Genomic DNA, 25,762 nt, shown 5'->3' on the forward strand with positions numbered 1-25,762 from the left:
CATATTTGTTATCACACAGAACGGCAAAAGAGCAGCTCGACGGAAACCCTGTTATGACGGTTACTACGTCGATGGCGAAAAAAGCTGACACGTAACCGTAGCTTCTTCCACGCGCTATCGCTCGCCGCGCTGCGGACCAACACCGCAGCCTGGCAAATAACAACGGTGGCCCAAGTTTAGGCTCTCAGGGATGCTTCGACGAAGAAAGCGAACTTGAAACCAGTTGCATCCCCCCCCCCCCCCCCGAGAGCCACCATTTTCAGGAGTTGTCTTCCGTTGGTAAGGGTACGTTGATCGAGGAACAAAAGAAAAATTCAACTCTCGCAAAATACCGTGAAAGCGTCTTCAAGCAAGAAACAGGCAGCGGCTCGTTCGACGAAAGAAGTGGCATAATGCACCGTGTATTTCACACAAGAAAAGGTATCAACGTTGACCAACTTCTGGTTCCTCTTAAGTACCGCGAGAGAATTCTGGAGCTTTCCCATCGGGCAGGCTGGTCCGGTCATCTCGGCATTCAAAGAACAAAAGCAAGGTTGCTATGCGAATATTGCTGGTCCGGCTGCTTTAAAGATGTAGAACAGTTTGTTCGTAGTCGTGACGCTTGTCAGAGTACAAGTAACCGAACGAGAAACGAAAGGCGCCCATGGCCACCGTACCCATTATTACGGAGCAGTTACGCTGAGCCGTGGCAGACGTCGTCGGGCCTTTGCCTGTAACAAAGTCTGGGTTTAAATATCTCTTGACCGTGGTGTGCCACGCAAATAAATTTGCTGAGGCGGTGCCATTGCGTGGCCAGACGTCTGCAGAAATAGTTGATGCACTCCTCTAGATTTTTTCCCGCGTTGGTTTTCCGAGTGAATCCAGTCGGATCTTGGCAGCGTCTATACGAGCGAGTTGACCACCACGTTTCATAACAAGTGTGGCATCAAGGTACACCACAGCTCCGTTCACCATCCACAAAGCAACAGTGTAGAAAAGGTTCCTTCAATAATTAAGAGCGTATTACGGGCCTTCTATTACGAATAGAAAAAGGAATGGGACACTGCGTTGCGAGCTATGCTGTTTTCTTTACGTTCTGTGTCCCATGAGTCTACAGGTTTCCGTCCAGCAGAGCTCGTGTATGGGAGGGCATTGCGCTCGCCGCTTAAGCTAGTTCGTGAGAAGTGGGAAGATAAGGGAAGTGATCCAACGGTAGTCAATACATTTTCAGCCTGCTGCAGTGCTTGTACGACACGCAGATTCTTGTAGAGACTAACATGCTCGCAGCACAGGCAAAACCGAAAAAGCGTTATGACAGAAACAGCAGTATACGCCAATTCTATGAAGGGCAAAAAGTGATTATGCTACGCACTTCAAACACGAACAGTTTGGAAGTACACTGAGAAGACCCCGGGACTGTACAACAAAAGCTTTCAGACACTAACTACGTTATCAAACAACCGGGTCATAAGAAGGAAGTGCGCATCTATCACTGTAACCTCATGAAGCCGTATGTAGAACGAGTGCATATCGTGAACTTGTTGCTAACTGAACTGAAAGAAGTGATAGCCGAACTTCCAGATATCCCACGTAACCTAATTTGTTTTTCTGTTGAGTAGATCCTTGCTTTACCAGTTAACAGAACTGTTCTCACCGAAAGTCAGCTTGCAGATGTGACAGATTTGATAACTGACTGTAAACAAGTGTTCTCAAAGGTGCCCGCTCGAACCACTCTGATGACTCATGACGTTGAGTTAGCCTTTCCTGGCAGAACGAAATGTAAAGCTGACCGAGGTTCACTTCGGCAAGAAACTGATGAGGGGGGCCGTCGAACAGATGTTGACGCTTAAAGTGGCTAAACCGGGTGAAGGAGAATTCATGTCCCCAATGATAATAGTGAAAACTAGCAGTAAAGAGCCCCGCCCGTGTATCTATCACCATAAGCTTAACGCGGCGACTGTTACCAAAGTGTACCCCATACTGCACGTAGAAGATCGTCTTGAAAATGTGAGCAGAGCGAAGTGTATTTCCACGCTCGACTTAGTGCGAGGGTACTGACAAGTGCCGCTGAGTGAACGAACGGGCCACTTAGTGACGCCTTTCGGCACCTTCCGACTTTTGGTTTTAGTTTTGGGCTCACCAATGCCCCCTTTGCATTTTCAAGGCTAATGAACCAAATCCTTGCTGGAGCGGAGGCATTCGCACTACCCTACCTAGACGACATCGTTGTATTTTCAGATTCTTGGTGTTAGCACTTGAACCAACAGCGCGAAGTGCTAGATAGGCTCCGAAAGGCTGGCTTAATTTTAAAAGCTCGGAAATGTAGGTTATGTTGTTCTGAAATTGACTACGTTGCACACAGATTAGGCCACGGCCACCGTAGCCCACTTGAGTTCAAGATTCTGGCGATCAGAGTTTCCCCAGCCGGAAACGAAAACAGACATTCGCACGTATTTAGGGATGGTAGGTTATTACGAACACTACATCAAGGGTTTCTCGGAGGTTGCTATGACTTACAGACGCACTAAAGACGCACTAATCGGGTAGCATGGGAAGAAGCCAAGCAGACGGCATCTGCTTCTTTGGATGCTGACTTCGCAGAAAAGCCTGTCCTCGCAAGCCCGGACTACTCAAGGCCCATTCTTGTGCACTGTGACGCAAGCGAAAAGGAGGTGGGTGTAGTATTAAGGCAGCAAAACGAGCACGGGCACGAACATCCGATTCTGTACGTGAGCCGAAAGATGACTGCGCGCGAACAAGCCGGCACTGCCATAGAAAAAGAATGCGCGTGCCTGCAGTGGACTGTAGAGACGCTCTCGTGTTACTTGTCGGATTCAGAATTTATTTTTATTACAGATGATAGGCCGCTCACATGGCTTCAACATATGTCGAACAAAAACGGTAGATTACTACGTTGGAGCCTCGGTTTGCCATCGTACGCCTTCACGGTTAAACACAGGAAAGGATCTCTGCATGCAAATGCAGATGGCCTGAGCAGGGCCTTCTCTCACTCGGCGTCACTCGGCAGTAATGCAGCAAAGCATTCATTCTGAATTCATTATCGAGCCTGTGCCTGTCAAGGGTCCTCACCAGTCGTCAGTTCTGTTCCTTTAAGAAAGATTCCAAAACCCTCTGTGTATCGCGGTAGGACCGTGTCACATTTGGCGGTTGTTGTGGTGCTTGCGGGGGCTTGCCTTCTTGCCTATGCCCAGGATCGTGGCCATGGACGCCTCCACGAGCAGCCCTCTGACATCTGCGGTCACCTGAGAACCCGGTGGCCGATCCGTCTGCGCTACAGTAGCTCAATTCCAGAACCACTTCACTCCACGGCCTCATCTGTCAAAAATGAGCCCGATTTTGCCATGGACCCCTCCACGAGCAACCCTGAGGTCACCAGAGGTTTTGGCACCCGATCCATTTACGCATCAGTAGCGGCCAGTATACCGGAATCACTCCGTACCCTGGGCCCGCCTGCCGAGACTTCCCCGATTTAACTGCTTAAAAGGAAGCACGAATGTGCTTTTCTGTCAACCTCGACGAACTTTCGAAAGTGCGTTTGTGTTACAGTGTGGACCTTCTTTGAGCCCCCCCCCCCCCTATTTTTCCGTGGGGAGAAGCTGTTACGCTCACGCGCATGCGTGTACCTTCACGAAGCGCCGAAGCGCCGAAGCCTGTCAGCGTGATGTGCCGTCGCGCATGTTTGTTATTGTGAGGAGGGTTGTACTTCCATCTCTCTTCGTGAAGGCGAGGCTATTAGTAAAACGGACAGCGGAGCCACGCCGAGGGATGCTGTGCATCTACCGGCGGCAGTTATGCCGAATTAAAATAACATTGTTCGTCGTCCGGCGCTTCTTCTTCCTGTCACGGCTCGGAGCCATGCTCGGCCAAACGTAACAAAAGCTAGGGCGAACACAGTTAGGACAGACAAAAACAAATCTCTAGAGCTGCTAGATCGCAGCGGAATGTCACAAGTCTTCTTGCCTCAAATCCCGAAGGGACATAAGCATGCGGTCTGCTGCCTAGCGCTTTAATAAAAATGGAAAGCAATCACACTAAAAACAATAGCAAGGTTTGAGCGTATCGCTATAGCTCCTTACAGGGTGTTCTAAAATACTTGAAGACGACATGACACGGCACAGGCTAGAAATGCAGAAACAGTGTCCTGACAGACACCACTCGTGTCACAATCAAGGAGCTTTCAAAACAAAATTCTTTTAATGCGAGAGCACTACTTGGCTCATTATGCTAACCGCACCTTCTTCAGAAGGCCGTGGTAGTAAAACGGCACCAAGCTTACATCATCTAACTAAATTAAAGAAGGCGCCACGGTGAGGATTCAGTCTCTTCCCCACAGCCACTGCTACTGCTGCATAGACGAGCGTGATGGCTACTGCGCTACCACTGCATGCGTCCACCGTTGCAACAGTCGAGAGTGATAAATATCGTTGACGCCATGCAGGTGGTTGGGTGCTTGTCCAGCGTACGAGTCACTAGATGGCGCAGTGCAAGCGCATGGCATATATATATATATATATATATATATATATATATATATAAGCAGTGAAGCATAGAATCACAGGATTCGGCACATAAATAGTTCAAGGAATAGAAGCAGGTAGAAAAGATAACAGGATTTTACTGATGTTTCGGCCGGAGTCTGGAACTCTTGATGAAGGCCGGACCGCGGCCGAATCGTCAGTAAAAGCATGTTAATTTTCCAACGCGCTTGTATTCCTCGAAGTAAGATATATATATATATATATATATATATATATATATATATATATATATATATATATATATATATATATATATATATCGCACCTTGGTTTATCAGGTTTTCAGCAGACATGTTTTATTGTTTGAGCTCATCAGAAACAAAACAAGCATGCTTGATTTCTTTTGTCCTAGCTCCCATGTCGTCCCGAAGCGCAACGTATAAACTATTTCTTTCTTGCGCGCGCGTTTTCCATAGCATCTAGGAAGTGCCCAGAATGGCTAAGTGCGCTTTCATGTTATCAGAAAGCACAGCATTGCCATCTCGCTTTCTGAATTCACAAGTCGTGTTGCTGGAGTCAAATTGCCCATTGAGCGAGAAAGCCGGCGTTTGTCGTATGTACCAGCGAAACGACACCTATACTACATCTCGCAAGCTAGTTGCAGGTGAAGTTACGAGGCGTACACCGGCAATATTCTTGCGAAGCGGTATATAGTTCCAGGCATAACTACCTGGTTATTGGCTACACTAGATAGTTTTATCTTTGCTCAGTGCATGATACGTTACAGCGATACGTGACATGTTAGGAACTTTGAGCATACACATCGTATGCCGAAAATTACTGGGGCAGTTCCCACCGGTAACCGTAATAGCCATCCTAACCGTGGCAACACGGCAGCGCCCATGCACTGCCGACTACACGCTTTGATCCGAAGTCGCGCTTGTTACTGGCTCTGAGCCCTGAGCTCTCAGAGAAAGAAGTGGCAAAATCTGTCATCGCCGGGTCTCATCTCAAGCTGAGGTGAAATCAGTAACCCCCGTATTCAGAAATGCAGCTTAAGTTGAAGCCCATGCTTGACTTGATTGAAATGGCGCCTGGAGTTAACGTGCCCGAAGACGCTCACTGCGTTTCCTTCGGCGCGTTCACGATAGGCGTCATTTATATCAAGTCAAGCATGGGCTTCAACTTAAGTTGCATTTCTAAATACGGGGGTAGGTATGTTTTGTCGTAATTATAGAGTTCGGCTGTTTGTTCTCATGCTGCTAGGAACTGCAGGCTCGGCAGCAAGCCGTAAAACTAATTTGATTTCTAGTTAGCAGATGGCGCCACAGCATTAGCAGTGGTTATGCTTTGACGATGCGGAAAGCTTTAAAAGCCTAATTGTTCACTGCATCATTAAATTATTACCCCGCTTTGGCATTGTAGGCGATGACGGTAGCGAGAAAACACCAAGTCGAGGCCGAGCAGATGCTGTGGCGCAGACATGCATGTAAACGCCGCTCATGGCCACGGAGTATAAACATTTCTTGCGGCAATTATCCACCAATGCAGCATGTAACCGGATGGCAAGCTGACACTGAGAACACGACGTGGAGCGAATTAACACTTCTCGAGTGGTATTCGGCCTACCTATTCGCTAAGAATTCGCGTAGCTTCCATAGTGATACAACCAGATTGTCAGATTGAGCCCAAAATCGCATTGCCATTGGCTGCAACGCCATGGTGCACGTCACGGGCGCGCCTCGACGGAATTCACATTGTCTGCGACGCCACGTCTCCAGCGCGCCTCGATCGAGTTCACATTGTCTGCGACGCCACGCCTCAAGCGCGCCTCGATGGAATTCACATTGTCTGCGACGCCACGTCTCCAGCACGCCTCGATCGAGTTCACATTGTCTGCGACGCCGTCTCGAGCGCGCCTCGATCGAATTCACATTGTCTGCCACGCAACGCCTCAAGCGTGCCTTGATGGAAATCACATTGTCTGCGACGCCACGTCTCCAGCACGCTTCGATCGAGTTCACATTGTCTGCGACGCCGTCTCGAGCGCGCCTCAATCGAGTTCACATTGTCTGCGACGCCACGCCTCGAGCGCGCCTCGATGGAATTCACATTGTCTGCGACGCCACGTCTCCACACGCCTCGATCGAGTTCACGTTGTCTGCGACGCCGTCTCAAGCGCGCCTCGATCGAGTTCACATTGTCTGCGATGCCACATCTCAAGCGCACCTCGACACAGTTCACATTGTTTGCGGCGCCACGTCTCGAGCCTACCATGACGGAGTTCACATTGTCTGCGACGCCAGGTCTTGAGCGTGCCTCGACGGAGTTCACATTGTCCGCGACGCCACGTCTCGAGCGCGCCTCGACACAGTTCACATTGTCTGCGGCGCCACGTTTCGAGCCTACGATGACGGAGTTCACTTTGTCTGCGACGCCGTCTCGAGCGCGCCTCGATCGAGTTCACATTGTCTGCGATGCCACATCTCGAGCGCGCCTCGACACAGTTCACATTGTCTGCGGCGCCTCGTCTCGAGCCTACCATGACGGAGTTCACATTGTCTGCGACGCCAGGTCTTGAGCGTGCCTCGACGGAGTTCACATTGTCTGCGACGCCAGGTCTCGAGCGCGCCTCGACACAGTTCACATTGTCTGCGGCGCCACGTCTCGAGCCTACCATGACGGAGTTCACATTGTCTGCGACGCCACGTCTTGAGCGTGCCTCGACGGAGTTCACATTGTCTGCGACGCCACGTCTCGAGCGCACCTCGACACAGTTCACATTGTCTGCGGCGCCACGTCTTGAGCGTGCCTCGACGGAGTTCACATTGTCTGCGACGCAACGCCTCGAGAGCACCCCGATGGAATTCACATTGTCTGCGACGCCACGTCTCCAGCACGCCTCGATCGAGTTCACATTGTCTGCGACGCCACGTCTCGAGCGCGCCTCGACGGAGTTGTGGGTTCTGGCGCGTCAGGTTGGGCAAATCAATACGCGTGAAGCGTCTGATTGCGCTCGCTTGTCCGCGATGAGTTCGTAACTCGAAGGACCGCTCATCCGCGTTCAGTGGGACAATATTGTTTTTGCATTGACAACTTATGAGTGCTTAAGTGGCCTCGGATTTTCGCTAAACCTCCTTGGTCACAACTCTAGAGCGATGAGAAATGGCGACTTCAGCGTTACCGGTGGAACACATTGATTGACGGAAACCCATTGGCGTATTTCTTATTCATGAATCCTAAAGACTCTTTTACAGGCATAACATAGGGGGTTACGTAACTATACGTAACATATCACGCTGAATAAATAATGAAAATATAGAATCAAAAGGAACGCTATTTACTGAGAACATGATAAAACATACTGAAAAATACACTGCAAACATTGACAATATACTGTAAAAAGTAGAACTACGATGGTAGTCATAACAATAGAGAATAATACGATTCGAAGAGTCGGCACGAAATAAGCACTTCACTTTGCTAACAAAAGCGTCGTTGTTGTAGACAGAAACGACTCCCGCAGGCAGCTTATTCCAATGGTAAACGGAAAGGAACAATCGTGAATGACGCATAAGCTTAGTACGTGCGATCTTTGGTTGTACCTTACAGCCGTGCTCTAATCGGGGTAAGATGCGATGGGCCTGTTTGATATGAGATTCTGTGAAGGCTGCAGGATTGTAATAAAGTCGGTGAAAATAAGATAACAAGGTAACAAGTCATCGCGTTTCCAGTGAACATACGTGCGATTTCATATCAGTAATGCTAGAGTAGCGAGAGTGCTTCCTTGTGACAAACCTAGCGGCCTTATTCTGCAATGATTTGAGTTTCCCGGCAAGGTATGTTTGATGCGAGTTCCAGATGATGGCGGCGTATCCTAGTTGCGATCTGGCTAAAGTTGTGTATGCTAATAGTTTGGTTTCCTGATTTGCGGAATGTGACGCCCAATAAAACCCAGGGTCTCCGACGCTTTGATGGTGATGTAAGCAATGTGTTTATGCCATGTCAGGTCTGAAAAAAACACATTCTATGCGAATGCCAGGGACTAATACAGGACAATGAGAGCGAAGACTCCATAGACAGCTTCAGCGCGCCATGGCAGGCCACGCTGCTCAGCTCAAATCTGGAAGACCAACTCTGGGCAGTTCAGCGTGCCAAGGAAGCCACCGAGACGCAAGAACTCTTCGCCGTAATCTCGGCGGGTGCCCCAGTCCACTAACTCGCCGGACGCGAATCGTTCTGATTCGAAATAAAGGTTTTTCACTCACTCACTCACTCACTCACTCACTCACTCACTCACTCACTCACTCACTCACTCACTCACTCACCTTCACAATGGCCACATTATTGATAGAATAAAAAGAGGACACCGTGAGTTTAGCCGTGGTAATCGTTGCAGCATTTGTTTCGGAAACATTAATCTCCATCTGCCATTGTTCACACCACTTAACGATTTCGTCAAGATAGGACTGCAAGGCATTAGTATCGATAGGGTCAGTGATATTTCTGTAAATACCTAAGTCGTCGGCAAATAGGGTAATAGTAGAAGTAAGGTGGCTGCCTATAACATTAATGTAGATAAGGCAGAGAATCGGCCCAAGCATATAACCTTGCGGAGCACCATACTTTCCACGGCTTAGTGCAGAACAAGGTCCATTTGCAGAAACTAACTAGTGTCGTTTAGTTAAAAAATTAAGGATCAAGTTCAGGACATTCCTGTTTATATTAAGATTTGCTTTGCACTGGTGTCAGTGCCATTGTGCTCACACCAGTGTACGCAGCACTGCGTGCTATGCGTCTGGCTCCTAGCTCAGCAGGAACGATAATATGAAGTTGCGCAAAGGCCATGCCAGCAGCGGAAGCAAGAACACTGACCTAGATCCGGTAGAGACAATTAGGCAGTGTCTGATAGTGCGTCCACTTCGTCGTTTTTGCAGCCGGACCTCCAGGGTGGTTATGGAGGTTTTCTAAATATCCACGCGTGGGCCACGCATGAGCCGTTCATTCCTGGACAGCACGACGACTGTGGCAGCTATGGTAAGAACGCACCCCGATTGCAATTACAACGCCATGTAAAGAAGTATGGCTAACAAACTTTAGAAAACATCTGTGACTGAAGTTTTTATACTAAGTGCCTCTACGAAGACTAAGTAACCGTCATAGAAACACTTGGTATAAGCTCTTCAGTCGCAGATGTTTTCTAGACTTCGTTGGCAGCAGGCCAGCAGATAACCCTTTGCAGATGTCCTGCAAAAGATTATCTGCTGCCGAGTTTCTGACTGTTAAAGGAGCGTACGATAACGTAAAGCACGAAGCAATTTTCAGCGCGTTACAGGCAGTAGGACTAAGCGACAAGATCTATTTCTCGATTATTAGATACCTACATAAGAAATCCTTTTTCATGTTTATCAAGAATAGCCCGACCACCCAGCATAACAGTAACCGTGGGGTGCCTCAGGGCGGAGCACTGAGAATAACTCTTCAATCTAACACTCATTGGACTCACCGACATCCTACCATGCACCCTTAGGCTCTCCATCTATGCCGACGACATCTGTATTTGGACGTCGGGCGTGACGCGACTACAGCTGCGCGCGCGACATGAGAAGGCAGCTACTTTAACATCATCCTACCTTCGAGAACAAGGACTTCATTTATCACGTGATAAGTGTGCAGTGGTGGCGTTTACCAGGAAATCAATGTCTCTATACGTGATATCCGCCTACGGACGGCTGATCTCGTACAGCACAAGTCACAGATTGTTGGGGGTGGTCATTGACAGAAATCTCACCTGGACACCTCATGGGAATCATGTGAGAAAACATCTGACGGGAACTTGCCATATGTTTAAGTTCCTAGCAGGAAAGACCTGGGGAATACCAATACAATGTATGCTGCCACTGTAGAGGGTTCTCTTTATTGGATTCCTGCGGTACAGCCTACCGGTCATCCCCAACATTTGCAGAACTAACCTGAATATAATCCAAAGCATCCAAGCCCAAGCCCTCAAGATATGCTTTGGTCTATCGCGGAGTGCGTCAACAACTGAAGTTATGGCAGTCGCTCAGGATTGCACTATTAAAACGCACCATCTCGCAAGTCTCCCAGTAGAAAGGCCCCAGACGACATTCAGTGCGACTGTCCTCGCGCCCCGCGCCTGTCTCAGGTCAGGTTACGCACCTGCGGCAAGACCTTCGATCCCTCCATGATATGTGAGCCGTAGTCAAGTAAACCTTACAATCCTAGAACTTCAGAAAAAGTTGGACTTGCTGTCATCAGCACTCAAGCAACTAACTTTACTTCTCTTGTGCGAGAAATACAGCCACTGCACGTGCGTCTATACTGATGGGTCAACAACATCAACCAGTTCCGGGGGCGCTCTAGTTATACCAACAATGAGAATAACCCAGTGGCTCAAGACTTCCCATGTCACTACGTCTACAGCTGCAGAGCTCGCGGCTCTCCGCGACGCGCTTCATGTGATAAATGCTGAAAGTCCTCGAAAACGGGCAGTGTTCTGTTATTCAAGGCCGGCCTTGTAATGTGTGCACTCATTTCTCCAACACCAAACTCACGATCAGCTCACGTGCGAAATCGTGTAACTTGTCCATCACTTCAGAGAAAAAGGTCATGATATCTCTTTTCAATGTTCATTGCAGGTATCATTGGAAATTATAACGCAGATTGGGCAGCTCGGACGTCAAATCAAGAAGACCGCTTCCCCCTTCCTCTCTCAAGGACTGACGCTGCGAGACAACTTCGCATTCTAGCACGCACGCTCTCGTTAGCAGAGTGGAATACCGCACATACAAGACGCACAAGACTGCACAGACTAAGGCCCAAACAATGAAGCGTTCCTTTCCTCCCAGCGCTTCCTAACCTTACGTGAGGCATCCTTACAGCGAAGGACCGATGGAGAAAGCAAGCGTACTCTGAAAGCTCCCTTCACCCGTCCTCACGTAAGGAGCGGTTGCCGCATGCCTGGGTTCAAGATTATCTCTTAAAAGCTTAACGCGAACACCATTATTCAATAAAAAAATGTTGTATCGTCGCACAATCTTTAAATCGAAGAGCTAATATAGAGAAGCGGGGACGCTCTCTTCTAGTTTGGTTTACTAAACTTAAAGAAAGTAGCGCATTACAGTGCAAAACTTTATGTGCTCCAGCAACGCTGGCACGCCGGCGTCGTGCAACGCCTAGCAACGCCTAGCAACGCTTCCATGCCGCACGCGTGACTGAAACGAACATGCCTGGCAAGACGTACCCTGCTCGCGCTTCTCCGCAGGTGGGCGACAGCGCGTATGCGGAAGCAAACGTCACGTGTTTAAGCAGTGAGGTGAAGCGCTCGTTCAGGGCCAGGAGCGGCGTAAGGACGCATGAAGGTAGCGTTGGAGCTACCTTATGCTGAGGAAGCACCAAGGAATCCTTCACCGAAGGCCGCTCAGTAAGGAAGCTTTCAGAGTGACATAAGGTAGCCTCACCACAATGAAGGCTTCCTTACTGAGGTAAGGAAGATTTCATTGTTTGGCCCTAAACCTTTCACTGCAACTCAGACTTGCGACCGGACTTCTCCGACGCGAAGCGTCTCTTCGGTGTCGGTTGTGACTTGAAGTTGCTTTTACGAAAGGCTAATCAGTACTAATTGGAATGGCTGATAGCTCTGCATGTGTTGTTTGCGGATGTGAGGAGAATATTGACCCCTTATTGTGCCATTTCCCTCAGTTTCAAGCACATAGACAATATTTGTCCAACACATTGAGGAAATTGGATGATCGTCTTCTGAGTGAACAGACGTTACCAGAACACCATCCCTGCCGCTCGTCGGCTCAGAAGGCAGTGAGAGCACTTTTGTGCTTTCTCAGAACGTCTGCTTTGCGCGAGCGGCTTAAACTCAAGTAATGTCGGTGCACTTCTCTATTCCTTCTCTCTATCCCCCTTCTCTCTTCCACCAGCGTAGGGTAGCCAACCAGACTTTCGACTGGTTAACATCCCTGCCTTCCTGTGTTTCTCTCTCTCTCTCTTTAGGTAATATTTTAAAAATTCACCGAAGATTACCGTGCTCCCTAATACGAAATTTAGGCGCCGCTATATTCTGCGATATATGAGGCCTTGCATCGATGACCGCACCGATTTGCAGAGCCACGACGCACGGCGTTACTTACAGACAGGTAACACAGTCGCCGCTTCCCAGCAAGTGCAGCTTATGCAACAGTAATCTTCACCGGGAAACACTTGCCGCGAACGCTATGCACGAAGGCGAGCTTTCTGGTTTTTTTTCCTTCTCCCGCACAGCATGGTCCACAATCGTCTCTCGCCCTATCTGGAAGAAGGTGGGCACCTGCCGAACACTATGTTCGGTTTCCGGCCTAACCTCTCCACCCAGGACATTCTACTTCAGCTGAAAGAAGAAGTCATCGACGGCCTCAGCACATTCCACAAGAGTGCCATCCTGGCACTCGACGTGAAGGAAGCCTTCGACAACGTCTCACACGAAGCAGTGCTAAACAGCCTACAACATACCAACTGCGGACGGCGGACATACAACTACGTCCGGGACTTCCTGACGGGTAGAACGGTGACCATAGGCCTGGGGAATCTCAGGACCGAGATGTTCCAAATACCGCAGAAAGGAACCCCCCAGGGGTCAGTGATCTCCCCGTTGCTGTTCAATATAGCGATGAGGGGATTGCCGAACCTCTTGGAGAACATCAGGGGTATCCGTCACGCAATGTATGCAGACGACCTGACCATGTGGACGTGCACGGGATCGGCGGGCGAACAACAAGACGCCCTGCAGGAAGCCATCGACAGGACCGAGCGTTATCTGCACCGCTGCGGTCTTTCATGCGCGCCGGAAAAGTCGGAGCTCCTGATCCTCAAAAAGAGGACAAGAGGGCGGCCTCCGCAGGAGACACCTGACCCAACGTTGACACTAAATGGAGTCAACATACCCAAGGTGGACACACTCTGTATTCTGGGCCTCACTCTCCAGAAGGACGGTGCCGGTCTCGCCGCCATTAAAAAACTGCAAGCGACAGTTACCCAAGTCGCGCACTTGGTGCGAAGAGTGACAAACAAAAAGCACGGCCTGAAAGAGCAGGACACAATCAGATTAATACAAGCCCTGGTAATCAGCAGAGTCCCTTACGGCACCCCGTACCTGGGTCTCAAGAACAGCGAGAGAGACAAATTGAACACCTTAATACGAAAGACCTACAAGCTGGCACTGGGGCTTCCACCGACGACGTCGACGGAGAAGCTACTCAGCCTGGGCATCCACAATACTTGGGAGGAACTAGTAGAGGCCCACAAGACGAGTCAGATAGAGCGACTCAAGCTCACCAGCACGGGCAGGGACACGCTAATAAGACTGGGCTACCCAGTCGAATATGAGTCCAGAAAACAGCGGGTTCCTCTACCCCTGAGGGAGAAGATCACGGTGGCCAGCATCCCGAGAAACATGCACCCTGAATACCACAGAGAAAGGAGGCGAGCGAGAGTGAAAGCTCTGCGTAAGGCCTACGAAGGACCAAAACAAGGAGAAGTCCGATACACCGACGCGGCAAAGTACAACAGATCGGCCCACGCTATCAGCGTGATCAACGGCCAAGGACAAGAGGTAGCAGCGGCCTCGGTAAGCACTCCAGACATCGACTGCGCGGAAGAAACGGCGATAGCCCTGGCGGCCACTACGGGCCAGCGAGAGGAATATCTAATCACGATCATCACCGACTCACAAACAGCATGTAGAAATTACCAAAAGGGCCGCATTTCCAAACAAGCCCTGAGCATCCTCGAAAAGCGAGACAATTTTCCAGAGGTGTACATTGTCTGGGCCCCGGGACACGAGTCCCTGGCGGGTAATGTAGCGGCTAATGCCGCTGCCCGAGATCACATTCTCCGGGCTATCCCACCAGGTTCACGAGCACCGGTAGACCAACAAGATAGCGTCCCGAAAAGATACGCCGATATCCTGAGCCACTACAGACTGGGTAGAAGGATCTATCCACCCCCGCATCCCCAGCTGACAAGAGAAGAGGCGGTGATCTTCCGAAAACTACAGACCGGCACATTCCCGCACGGCACCCTGCTACACGCAATGCACCCTACGACCTATACTCACAAATGCGCCTTCTGCTCTACGCCCAATACCCTCTACCACATGGTATGGGAATGTCAACAAAATCCATCGACACCGCCCATCACCGGACCAACCGTCGAGCAGTGGGAGGCCCAACTGATAAGCTCGAGCCCTGAAGACCAGCATCGCCTGGTGAGCAGGGCCAAGTTATCAGCTCAAGCCCACGGCATCCTGGACTAGGGACGCCACCCACCTCGGACGATTTTACCGTCGGCTCATTTCAACTAATAAAGTTTATTCCTCCTCCTCCTCCCGCACAGCCGGTATTTGCGTCGTCGCGCATGCGCGGACGTGAGGGCCATCTCGTGATGCTTGAAGTTGGCTTCCTCCGCTTTCCTTCTCATGCTTTCGCTGCACCCTCCGCCTCTGTTTTCCTTCTCGCGCTCTCTACGCTCTCGCCGTATTTGATCTCCTACCCCGGTGCACTCCGCACTCGCACTTTCATTTTTCATTGTACTCATTCGCTCTATTACGCCGCCGAAGCGCGCCGACGCTAAACGCAGGAACGGGTGCCTAAGAGCTGCGCTCCAATTAAAAGCGCCGTTTTGAAAAAAATTGCCGACCGTCTCGTAATCGAGAGTAGATGTAAGCATGAAATGGCAACCGGCAAAGCCGATTGGGTGGAGATGATAGCCACAATTTTGAAATGGGGTGTAGTGCATGCTCGCAACTGCACACCCCACCACACCACACTGCACCACGCGATACTGTGCACTGGTCTATATGGACGCAATAGTTTCCTGTCACAGACAGAACCGAATTGCAAGTGTCGTCTCGGTCAAACAGCCACCGGCCGTGCGCCGGGCGCTACCGGCGTGCCGCACGCGCCGCGGGCCTCACGTTCCACTGGCGTTGAAAAGAGCACAGGCAACTCTCAGTGCCAAAAGCTGACAACCAAGCGTATAGGACCCCGTATCTGCCTTTTGAAACATCGGTATTGGAAATTACATGAAACTTCAGCGTACTAGAAGTTACAGCTTCAGTGATATTGTGAACAAACATTAGAAAAAAACACGGAAGCAATATTTTTTGTAATTTGTTTGGCAGTAACTAAAGTATGCAATATGTGCTGTAGTGCTGCGGCAATATGTCTGTCGCCTTGAAAAAGACAAGTCCACTTGTCGAAACGCAGGCTTCCGTTTTCGCCTTGTTCTCGTTTTGCTCATCGTCTACAGTATGTAATGCAGTCCTGTACAAAGGATGGGGGGAAGTCATTTTGTTCTCGCAACTTGCCCGGATGTTCTTGTTTGAGTTCCCAGATGTTCTCATTTCAGTGCTCAGATGATGTCTTCTGACTTTTCGCTGAAGGTCCCTTGAAGGTCGCTGACAACAAGAACTAAAAACATTTCATGCTTAAAAATCCGAGGGCACGTAAGCACTTCGCATGAGCTGTGAATGCGAAAGCAGTGATGTCCAAGTGAACGCCGCTGAGAGGTCCTTTAAGTTAAGAACTGCTTGCGGGCCAGCAAGGGCGCTGAGACGCTTGGCGCGTTTTTATTTGGCCTTACCGAGGCGAAGTTAGAACGCAGGCGAGAGGTTGAGCAGACAAGAAACGCGCGAATAACACAGGCGTCCGAGAGCGAGAACAAGTGTGACGTGGTGTCGCGGCCATGCCCTCTCCCCTCAAGCAGTACCGCTGCAGCAGGTGTTGCCTTTCGCCCGCTCTGCTCCACCGAGACCTGAGCCTTGAGCAAGCACGAGCAATGCCTCCTGCCGCGTCGCTACCTTGCCCATTAGAGCGGAGGTTCCTGTAGTTCGGGGTAGTCGCGAGAGACGACGCTCGCTGCCGACCCTACTTCCTGTTGCGGAGGAAGTGACGATTACAAGGCTGGCGCGCGCTCGACTAATGACTTGACGAGATACCTTGGGTCCTGCCTCCGGTATTGCAACAGACGCCGCTAAAATCTCGGGGGCAGGGGTACGTGATTCAAGTAGGGAGCAGCCGCCGCAACTAGCACTCGCAGCCCACCCTTGTGAAGCGCACTGAAGAGGACAGGGCCCGGAACCGGCTGCTCAGCTCACGCGGCAGGCATCTTGTAAAGGAAGCATTGACACAAGCCAGCGTCACATGAGCGCGCGAGGCACGTTCGTGACGTGGCTTTGCAGGCAATGGAAACCCGCCAGCCCGTCAGCCTAGACCCCGCCAGCCTTTTTGATCAATGGGCCATTTGACACTGTCGCATCAATAGGAGAGTGGTTTCTTCAGTGACATGCTGCCAGCGATGGTGACCACAGGTTGATGGGTGATAGTGGTAATTATTCGGTTATAACCAATGATCCAAAACTTTTCCTTTAAATATTTACCTTCAGCGGGCTTATTGTAATTAGAAAATTGAGGCGAATTTTATGTAGAGAGAGAGAGAGAGAGAGAAAGGCAAAGGAAAGACAGGAAGGATAACCAGAGATTATCTCCGGTTGGCTACCCTGTACTGGGGGAGGGGCAAGGGGATGCAATAGGTGAGAAAGAAACAAGGATAAAAAAAAGGAAAAAAAACTTAAGCACACACACACACGTACACACGAACTATTTCTGTGGGCACTGTCACGCAGCCCGCAAAGGCGTTCCTAGTCTTACGCAGTGTCACCGTACAGTCCTAGGTCACACAGTGTACAGTCACAATTTGTCAGAAAGTCCCGTGTCTTCCAGGTATCGCAGCAGTGCCTTCATAGCAGATCGCGCTGATGTTCGCGTAGGCCAGGTTCCAAGGATCTGGTTTTGTATCGTTTGGCGCTTGTGCAGTTTGTCTAAGGCGGCTGAGAGGACAGTTCTTTGTGGGTTAAAACGAGAGCACTGACAAAGAAGATGCTCGATCGTTTCGTTGCACCCGCAGAAGTCACACAGTGGGCTGTTGGCCATTCCGATAAGGAAAGAGTAGGCATTTGAATATGCTACTCCAAGCCATACACGGACAAGAAGGGTGCAGTCACGTCGTGGAAGCTCGGGCGGAATATGGAGCTGTAAATTAGGGTTCAGGGTATGGAGGCGTGCACTTGGGAAGTCGGATTAATTCCATTGGGCTAATGTCAGGTCACGCGCAAGTGCGGAAAGTTTTTTCGCTGTGTCGGCTCTCGAAAGAGGAATGGCAACGCAGTTGACGCCGTCATTTAGGCTATCAGAGGGCGCGAAACTGAAACTGCACGGCAGCAGCGAGCGCAGTGCCGCGCCCGTTGTGCTTACGTCATCCAGCAGCAGGCAGCTAGCGTGATGTGGCTCCGTGCTCCACGTATCACGCGTCACTCCGTGGTCGTCACTGCTGATGGCATGGTTCCGAAGGAACCGTCCTTTCTTTTTTATTCCAAAAGCATTATATGGCACATGAAACGGGAAATACGGCGTCCTTCGTTATCGTTCTATGGTACTAAAACCCATGTGACCAAGTGATGACGTCAAGTTCCCGGCTCGCACTGCGAAATGCCTCGGCGTCGTACGAACGCCGTGGCCCACATACTGAAGAACAGACCTGGCCCACTCCAAAAATTGGATTAAGGTGGATTAAAGTGGATTACGCTGCATTGAGTTGTATTAAGGTGGATTGAGGTGGATCAATGTGCATTGAAGTTGATCAAGGTGGATTAAGATGGACTTTAATTTAATGTGATAACTTATACAAGTCCTCGTACTTTCGCTTCCAAATCAAATAAGGATACTTAATGGCTCAGGTTTTCTTATAACGGCAATATTAAATAATAATTAGTCTTCGTAGAAACACCGGTTGTATGATAAAGAAGTTAAGAACAAAGGATTTACCACTTATTTCGCGAAATGCGGCAAACTCCTGTTTTTTATAACGTCATGCTTAGAGATATGCCGCTTCCCTAGAAAACCTGTATTAAAAGCTCCGCGCACTACGCTTATTCAGGTTCAAGGGCGTACTAAATAATTATATTATCAATTGCGGCTGATGTCATGAGACAAAGCAGCGCATTTCGCTCTTAGCAGGATTAATTATCCACAATGCTGCTCTTGGAAAAGTTGGCCTGTGATCGATTGCCGTAGGCACAATATGTCGAAAAGAAAAGCGGATTAAGCTCTTAGTGGGCTTCATAACGGGGACTGAAGAACTACATAGTATGGCTAAGTCTTTAATACGCAGGCTGTTTAATTAAACAGATTATGTGGAACTATGAACAAAATACCCATTTTTTATGCCTTAAAGTGGATATTCGCGTCACTTATGCTCCTAAAACAAGTTCTGAACAATCTTGCAAAGCATGAAGTCATAGAGGGCCTTACAGAGCCCGCGGGCAACATGTTCTGGAGAACCTTTCGCTCAACAGAGCAGCGGGTCGGAGGATCGCAGGGCTGCTTTGAAATTGTTGGTAGTGAATAATTATTAGGAGCATGTGGATAGTAACGTTTCAGAACGAACTAGGAATAAAATGGCGCAATGAAATCTTGAACATATCAAATATGCTTATCAGTTTTTTTCGTATACCAAGTAATATTTGGAACATGCGAATGATTACTGTTTGACCTCTAACCACTGTCTCCACTTCGCCACTTCATACATTGTATATTTACTAAGGCCGTCAGGATACAATTTATCGCAGCCTACCTCCAATCTGACTTTTGACTGAGCAAAGCTGACAATTCTAGAATATTCTGGGAAGCATTCGAATATTTTTGTACTAACAAATAGTGTTTACTCGATTAGAACACCCACACGAAACAGGCAATAGCTTATTCTTCATTTGAAAGCTTCAAATACATCTTGCTTGTTGCGTTTGTGCACTTTTCGACAAGTGACCACGAGTCAATGTGCCAAAAAGTCTGCTGGATTTCTTGATTCTTAGTTTTTTCGCACTTCGTTGTCTTGGATATGTTTGGAAGTACTTTTATCTCCAAGCCAAAGCGGGACGCCAAAGCGCGACGTAAAGAAAGCACGCTTTCGGCTTTATTAGCTTACTTTGCACGTACACGGCCTTTCATTCAAATGCTATATGACGTTCAACCTTTAACGAAATACCGCTGTTAACATTTTCTGGGTCGTACCAACGTGTTGTTCGCGTTACAGTCTATTTTGTATTGTTCTGCAACTATATGATTCTTTCTCGACCTTTCATGTCCAGAAACAGTACAAGGAAATATCTGATGGCTCTGGTAAAATATTTAGATCTTCAGTGCAGGAGCAAGAACGAGCAGTCCTGATGTCGCCTGCAGTGTGCCTAGTATTTCATTGCACTGTTATTGAGAGATAGGATAGGGAATTGTTGCGCCTCATATATGGCTGCTTCATAATACAGAAATATTTCAAGTTTAAATTGCTCATGTATTTCTAACGGCCTTCTACAGCGGGCGCCAGCACGTAAGTTTAGAGAGACAGCATTTTTGGTAATAAATCATGGTTAATCATAATGTGTCTCAAACCTCCTAAATGTCATTCTTTAAAAAGCAGAAACCTTGCTTGGCTTGGTGCTTTCTTTGTGAACAGCTGGCAGCATACTGCAATCATTTGTAGCATGCCAGTAGCGATTAATTATTAATGCGACAGCGTGAAATGGCCCACTGAGCGAAAACGCCGGCGTCTGTTGTCTGTATCAGCGAAGCCGCACCCAAAATTCCATTCGCTGCGATGCCACGACACGAATGCCCCTCGACGAAGCATAGCAGACGACAGGAAACAACTGTGGCCGCGAAAGCGCGCCAGGTGTTGTGTGAGGGGAAAGGACATCGGCGTGACGCCACGTCACCATCCTTCTCGCTCTCGGAATCCTGTGTTATCCACGCGTTCCTCGTCAGCGCAAGCTCTCGCCTGAGTTCTAACAGCGCCTCGGTAAAGTCAAATCGAAACGCGCCACGCGTCTCAACGCGCTCGCTTGCCCACCAGGAGTTCATAGCTAGAACGACGGCTCAGAGGCGTTCAATTGCAAATTCCTTGTTTCACATTTACAACGTGCTAGAAGTGCGTATGTATCCTCGGATTTTATTTTATCGCATTTACCATGCGTACTACTGCTGAACTCAGCCGGAGGACCTCTGAGCACGTCGAACATCCACCCGATCGACGTCGCCCGATGAAGCCTGCACGACGAGCACACGAAGTCTGAATAGGTCTCAGAACGGCAGAGATCTTATTTTCTCTTCTCAGAAGCCTCCGACTCTATGGGATTAGCTTGCATTACAGGCGGGATCGTCATTTCAGAATCATGAATTAATTTTACGCCCTACAGTCAACGACACATCAAATCCTCCTTCTTCAAGCCTCCTTCTGAATCAAAGACTCTCTTTGATTCAGCAGCAAGAAGACAAGCATGCGCAACCTTCGCTGCGGCGTCCCCAACTTCGGCGTTAACAAATAGATGCGTATATCACAGTAAAGGTGAAAGCGGTTAGTGAGAAGTGAAGTCCACCAAATACATTTCCCGCTCCACGACACTCGTTCCGCAACCTAATATTAAGCGAGGTCGTCTTCTCAGGACTTTCCATTTATGTTTCACGATGCAGCAAACAACTTTCGTTTTCAGGCCCTGAATGAGCAGCTGCTACTACAGCAACCGCTGAACGGACTGGCCTTTACGCAGTTGCTCAAAGGTCACTCCTTTTTTATCCAAACGGGAGCACTTTCGAGTTTGCTTCGGGGACATAAGTATATTTCCTTTCATGGATTAGTGGAGTGCTCATCGTCTGAATTATATGGTTAAGGTCCAATACTGCAAGGACGAGCAAATTAAGGTTACGAATACTGGAAACCACACTATGACTCCACAGAATTTTTTAAAAGCTATTATTAGTGCTTCAAGAAATGTTGGTGCTTCATTGACGGCGCCGGCTACGCCTTTCATTCTCCTTTAAGCAAGTGTTATTCTGCTTGCCCATCGAGCGCATCGTGTACGTCTTGCTCGTGGCCAGTTCAGAAAAAAATATAAAAATTTTGGTTTACGCGCAACGGCACTCCACTAAAAACCAGATGAAAGTTATCAGGGTATCATGAAGCCAAATGAACATTGTCAGTTGTGTCAAGTTACCATAGACGTCATTGGACCTTTTGATTCTGTCCATCAGGGCTGCTACTGTCACGTAGTTTTCGCGTGCTACTTTTCCAAGCGGCCTCAGGTACCTTTCAAACCCCACGCCACCAGTCGGTCGGCAAACAGTTTTTGGTTTTCGATCTTTTATTATGGAGATATTCTCCGTGGTAATGGTAAACTGCTGTTCTTAATTAACTTATCTGAGATTTGAAACATATCATGCCACACATGAATTCGAAGGCGTGCTAGCACAGTCACATTATTTTTGTCAGCCAAAAGAAGTCAGGAAGCTTGGCGCCGTACCTAAATCTATCATTTAGTGTGTCTACATTTAACGACAACCTCTAAAAAAAAAGCAGCTCATGGCCTAAATGTTTTGGAAGACCCCCAGTAGCTGGCCTATGTTGAGTCCTTTTATCTATTGCATACACAAAAGCGTACAACACGTTAAAACAATATTAGAATGTCAGCACAAATACTTACATTCGATACGACCAAAGAAGCTGCCGCCCAAGTATTTTGCTATATTTTTTGTCAAGGTAGCAGATTAACGTTCATCACCTTTGAGCCTGTGCGAGATCACGTGGACCCGAATTGTTATGGAGCGAACAATACAACGGCACATCGCATCATTCAGTACAACGGGGTACCAAAGTCGACACTCATTAAACTTATTTATCCCAACGACCCCGTACATCATCAGCACACAGATGGGAACACCAACTCCGTCCACATATTTCAGTATTTCGTCTTTTCCATGACTGCAAGACCTATCGCCACATTCACTTACGCCCTCAGCAGAACTCACCACGTGGTCACGTGCATATTCGGGTGCAACCAGCATGCACTCACTACCCGCGAACTCTGACAAAAGCAGAACATGCAGAATGCATGCAATGGTTGCATCTTAAGATGGACCCCACTTGCCTAGCACCTGACGCACATGAGAATTAGGCGAAATTCGTAGCCCTTCTACGAGTTGCGCAAGGGTAATTAGTGACTCTTGAACATGCTATTAGTTCAATATTGCCAGAGCAAACTACATCCACGTCATTCTGCCCAATTGTTCAGTACCATACTATAAATTCATTAGCGATTCATTACCGCTCAGGTTCAATAAAATCGGAAAGAGGGCGAGTTGGTGAAGCTTCGTGGTAGCTACACAGGGACAGATGCGGATGAAAGGAGTAGAAGTGGGTGCAATACGGCGCAGTTCAGGTTTTGGTTGCTGTGGCGGCCTTTTAACTTTTGGAAACGACTGCAAAGCTCCTTCTTGGTTTGAATTTTGAACCATGCTACTATTTTGTCTGTCTACATTGCATAATCTTTCTATATTGTTTACATATTCTTCTTTATTATTTAGGCTATGAACTTGTTTTAATAATGTATGGTTAGTTATTGACTTCTGGTGTTTCGTTTTTCTTTGCTTTATTTGCGGAAGCTCTAACTGCCCGACAGTTCTTTCCGAGCATCTGGCAGGCTATTTGCTTACTCTTAGAATAAACTGTACTTAGCAAATTATTGTAGGCAAACACTTAGCACTTTGCGCGCTTACTGCGTAGGTTTTTGTCAAGAGCTTAGTGTTGAAACAGATCTTTTGATAGGACAAACCTCCTCAGATAGCAAAAGTTCTAAATTGAAGAGGGGTACTTATGAGCAACATGTACTGTACAAATTTGCAGAAAGTTCGCGCAAAAATATGCAATTGCTTTCTTTCCATATACATATTTGTTTTGGCAACAGAGACAACGTTATGAGAAGTCACTTAGCAGGATTGGTTGCTTGACAGGTCCTGAGGCTTTTCGACTTCTTAGCATGGTTGAATTAATCAAACAAAAACAAAAGAACTTACATAGACCCGAAGAAACAAAGTGTTGAACTAACTATGAAAAGAAGAAAGACAGGTTCTCACCTGTGGAAAGTGGAATACGGTTTGACAATACTGCTTCAGCTGCTCCAGGCGGCCGTTCTTTATCCCATGTGACAGATGGCTCACGCCTTTCTTCCGGTCCTACGGTCACCGTTCGCGCAACACGTCACGGCCGCAAGCTACTTCACTTGCACGAACGAAGCAGCTGCAGCATTCTAGCAGCTGTTTTCTTCCTTTTCTATATTTATAGAGGCCTGAATTACGAAACGCGCAAAGTGTCCCGCACGAGCAGCTGTAGACTACGCAACTCGCGACGCGCGCAACTCGTCAATCATGGTGGAGGACGGCGCTGCGGGGTGAAATGCTTAACGAAGAGAAGCTGCGGACCCTAACGGCATCGCAAGCTCTCCAACTAGCTTCGGAGGAAGCGATCGCTAATTTCCGAGAGTTTCCCAGCGCCACGCGGAGGTGCGGTCGCGGGGCCACGGAGCGGCGCGAGAAATGCGCGCGGCTGAGAGGATCGCGAACGAATGCTACCGCTAAGCATCCGCCGCGGGAACCTGAGGCGCAGCTCATCCCACTCTCCCTCGTCTTTCTCCTCTTTCCCCGCCTCCTTCCTTTTCCTCACCCTTTCGGCCAGCGCTGCCTTCCCCACAATTTGACCGGCGCGCGCGTCGACAGATGTCGCCACGATTCAGGGAGCGCTTCACGCACTGCGCGGTGGTGGAGGCTTCGAGATCTACGAAAGGGAACGCTCCGTTTTTCTCTTTGTAAGCTCTATAGAGTTTGTAATTCGTATAGCTTGCTGTGCGCGGAGTCATTGAGAACGAATTTCGGGAAATATACTATGGAAACAATGGACCAATGCATCAGAAATTGTTTTTTCTCTTTAGAGTCCCTTTAGCACCGCCAGAACGGGCAATATATTTCATGGCGCCCAATGTGAAGCCCATTCCTATAGCATCATAATCACTGTGCGTTATTGCGATTAGCATTCTTTGAGAACTTACTCAGCTTGCAGCATGTTCGTCCTATGCTAAACTTTTTTCACGCCAACTTGTTCGACGGGGCAGTCAATGGTCTAATGGGCACAGCACCTGCCGGCTCCTGTGCTGAGGGAACCAGGGATCATAACCAACCGTCGGACCAAATTGGGTCACTAAGCAAGTCACACAGGTTCTGCGCTGTTCTCCAATGAACCTGTTTCACGCCACCTTTGGTCATTGCGCATGTGCCACTTTGTATGTGCAGGTGTTCAATGAACCTCTTACGCACCAGCTTCGGTCCCTTGGAACTAGGGCCCGTACGAGTTCTCGTTAGTGGACGAAGAACTCGCTTCCTAGCCCGCTTCTTGGAACAGCTTATATGCTGCTTGGTATGTGTCACTGGATAGTTGCCACTGGTAATAGCAAATAACTAGGCGTGCTATTTACACCAAATTCACACCCACCATAATATAGACTGCTAATTCTCTATTGAAATTCGCATTCAACAGAAAATGATATTGCGGCGTGGTGCTGTCTTTATATCTCTGGTTTGTGAGGGTGCTAACTATATCCCAGCTTTAATTCTGTGTTTCCGTTTCCAACCACTGGTATATTGCTGTTATATCTCAGAAGTCATTCCTTGCATTTAGCCATGTCGGAATCAATAAAGGTTGAATAAGATATGAAATATAAAGACGTATAAATAAAAGTAGCGGGATTACTTATATGGCGAAGTCAAGCAAACGCCAAAGGAAAAGAATGCCTGCGAACACTTCAAAACGCTGAGAAAAGCTGAGCTGGATTGACAGAATGGCAGGATCGTCAATACCACAGGAAATAACAAATAAGGGCTTGCATTGCAGCGGAGAGGTAGAGCATTACATATCTAAAAAATAAAATATTGGATGATTCGATTTGTGTCTAGCCTACGAACACTCGCACGAGATAAGTCTCAGTACAGTAGGCTACGAACTGTCAAAGAAATATTTTAGCTTGAATTGCCACAAAAATGGGTGGTGCGCTTTTTGTGCAGAGAGCTTCGCTGCAACAGCTTCCTTGAAAAAAATCTCCATTCCTCTTTCCGAAAGCTCTGATAAACGGAATTTTGTTTGAGGAAAGAAAATGGCCAAGAGACTTTGTGAAATAAAATACCAAGCTTACATAAACGGGTGCCCGTAGTTTGAAGCTCCGTATCCCCGACCTCGTCTCGCTTGAACCTCGTGTACGCGCGAGAGCAAAATGCTGTAAATATCACAGGGCCAGACACGAAAGCCCGAACTTGCTCCCCTGGAGCGAAGAGAAATTGTACGCCACATCA

The 25,762-nt window shown here is 48.4% G+C and overlaps 1 protein-coding gene across 3 annotated transcripts in view; it reads right to left on the reverse strand.

Moving 5' to 3' along the window:
* The window catches only part of LOC126528280 (glycine receptor subunit alpha-2-like), a 154,291-nt gene that overhangs the window by 63,705 nt on the left and 64,824 nt on the right, over window positions 1–25,762 (reverse strand). The window contains exon 1 of one of the 3 annotated variants that reach the window (XM_050176173.2): window positions 23,501–23,975. The exons of the other annotated variants lie outside the window; for them this stretch is intronic. The gene's annotated coding sequence lies outside the window, so the exon portion shown is untranslated. Of the gene's footprint in view, window positions 1–23,500; window positions 23,976–25,762 lie in introns of those variants that run through there. 3 annotated transcript variants of the gene reach the window in all.

This window comes from Dermacentor andersoni, chromosome 9, assembly GCF_023375885.2.
Source record: "Dermacentor andersoni chromosome 9, qqDerAnde1_hic_scaffold, whole genome shotgun sequence".
Classification (NCBI taxonomy): Eukaryota; Metazoa; Arthropoda; class Arachnida; order Ixodida; family Ixodidae; genus Dermacentor; species Dermacentor andersoni.